This window comes from Halyomorpha halys, unplaced genomic scaffold, assembly GCF_000696795.3.
Source record: "Halyomorpha halys isolate HHAL.00 unplaced genomic scaffold, Hhal_1.1 Scaffold2413.1, whole genome shotgun sequence".
Lineage (NCBI taxonomy): Eukaryota > Metazoa > Arthropoda > Insecta > Hemiptera > Pentatomidae > Halyomorpha > Halyomorpha halys.
The window spans coordinates 10,722-13,313 of NW_027113973.1; positions in this window are offsets into that span (position 1 = coordinate 10,722).

The window sequence follows — 2,592 nt, forward strand, 5'->3', positions numbered from 1 at the left end:
AATCCTTGATGCTCCTTATTACGTCACAAATAAACTCATTCACAAAGACCTTAACATCCCATTCGTTGCAGATTTGACCCAAAACAAATATGCATATTTTCATTCCAAACTCCTTAACCATCCTAACCCATTAATTCTTAATCTTTCATCCTCAACAATCCCTGATAATCCTCCGAGTCTGAAAAGATGATGGCCACGGGACCTTCTAATTTAAATTAATGTTGGAAGTACTACCAATGGGTGGTTCCTTCCCAAGATTTTCAAGTGAATATAGATTCGTTGCTACGCACTCCACTATATCCCCACTTCTAGTATAAATGACCGTCCATTGAAGTAGAACACCATAATTTTGAAAAACAAAACATACACGAAAACATTTCTCATATGGTGATATTTCGGTTCAAATACTAAGAACAGGGGGCCTTTAAACTATTACCACTTCACATTAAACAATCGTAACGTGATCCAAAATCAAACTGCCACCTTCACAAAACCAAAACTCACTCGTCTAAACATATCGCTCGTGTTTTGTTTTCACCATGACAACCATAACACCTCTTGTCTACGCAGATACAGCCAGTGTTTTTATTTCTCCATGGCAACCGTAGCAATAGCTCTAAGCAAGTTCCATACCCTTTTCCGGTATAAAAAGAGTCATCAACGAAGGGAAGTGTAAATTATATTCATAATTTGAATAACTGTGATGCTGCTATACTGGAGCAACCCTAGCTGTACCCCTAGCAATGGCTAGATGAACTAATAGGAGTAGGTTACATAAAATGTTTTGTTTTTGTTTTCAAATGATGTGTTTTAGTTTATGTTAATAACTTTGTTAAGATTGTTTCTATTAAGTGTAATAGTTCACTATTTGATTAACTAAAAACTGTGGTAAGGGACTTTTATTCTATTCTATTGTTTTAGGTAAGTAGAATAGTGTTTCTACTTTGATGTATTTTATTTAGTACTTCTGTCATAGCTCTGCAACCTTTTATTTATGATAAACTTTTGTTTTAGCAATCGTCTACTGTCTACATTCTTCAGAATTACATATATATAAGTTACGGGCTAAGTCAGCTGTTACTTCGATGTCAGCTGAATGAGCCGATCAGCTGATTGTATGATATATATAGAGGAGCGCTTAGATGAATAAAGTAGTGTTTCAGTTGCAAACGGGAGTGTCATTACTTGCTCCTTTTCTTGAGTTTTCGAACCTGATAACACTTAACTAGTGCCGGATCCCGGGATCTTTGGAAACCAGAACAATTTTTAGTCTCAAGACTTAGAGTTCTACAACTGGGTGGTTTTTCTACATGCTGTATCAAATCATCATAATCTTACTTTAAATTTGCTTGTTGTTTTTTTATACAGTTGTAAATATCAATAAATATAAAAAAAGAAAAAGTCTCAAGACAAACAAGCCCAGCTCACCTGAAAACAGGAGAAACACCAGAGGGCATAATATGTTCGATTAGAGCGGCACTGGGAGTGATGCTCAGCCCGGAAGACCTAGCCTGCGATAGTGGTGCGATTCGTTAGCCAGACTGTCCACGACGAGGTGATTCGGCTCCGAAATGTGAAAAGATATTTCACCACCAGGCATCTCGGCTGGTTGACAGCGACCAACGGATCTATATAGGCGAAGAGATGACCCCCATCAATTGACACCTGTACTGGCTGACGAGGCAAGAGAAGGCAGCCGGTAGATTGAGATACATCTGGTTAGCTTGAGGAAGAGACAAATGCCGCCGAGAAGATGGCCAATCTGTTGTCATAATTAATACAGCTGAGGAAATGGAAGCCATTCACTGACGCGACCCCCCTGGTTGCATCAGATTTAAACCTCTGTTAATTTGTTATTTATTATTTTTATTACTTAGTCTATTTTTACATTTTCATTATAACCTTTCATTTTCTTTTATATTTCTCAACGTCAGAAAAACATTTTTTTTTTATAGAAGCTATTAATTTATTAGTGCATTTGATTTATTTTCTTTCCTTTAGAGAACTTAATTTAGTTTTTCTGCTATATTTTCCATCTATATACATTTTTACATCTATATCTATTATTTTCATCTTATTTTTTCTTCACTCTTCTAAGTAGCATTATTTTCATTTTCAAACCAAGTAAATTATCATTGTGTTCGAGTATTTATTTTATTTCTAGTAAATTTTATTTATTATTTCTATATTTTTCTCAATTTAATGTAACCCTGTATTTAAGTTGTTATCTTAGTAACTAGTGTCTAGCACTTGTTCTGTCCTTACAATAAGATCTTATAAGTGATTTCACTGTTCTGTAGGAAAGTGGTAGAACAGGCTGGTTCTCTGCACAACCAAGTTTAGCCAACTTGTCAGCTTGCTCATTACCATCTATGCCAACATGGCCTGGTATCCACTGCAGAGCAATATCCCTTCCTCTTTTCTTTAAGATAGCAGCCATGTTTCTGCACTTTTCTTCCGTGGGTGACTCTGCGGCACCTGGTGTTGTTAATTTTTGTATTACGGCTTGGGAGTCGCTGAAGATTACCGTGTTGTCATTGCATTCAATAGTGGCTTCCATCGCAAAGCAGATAGCCTGCATTTCTGTATCAT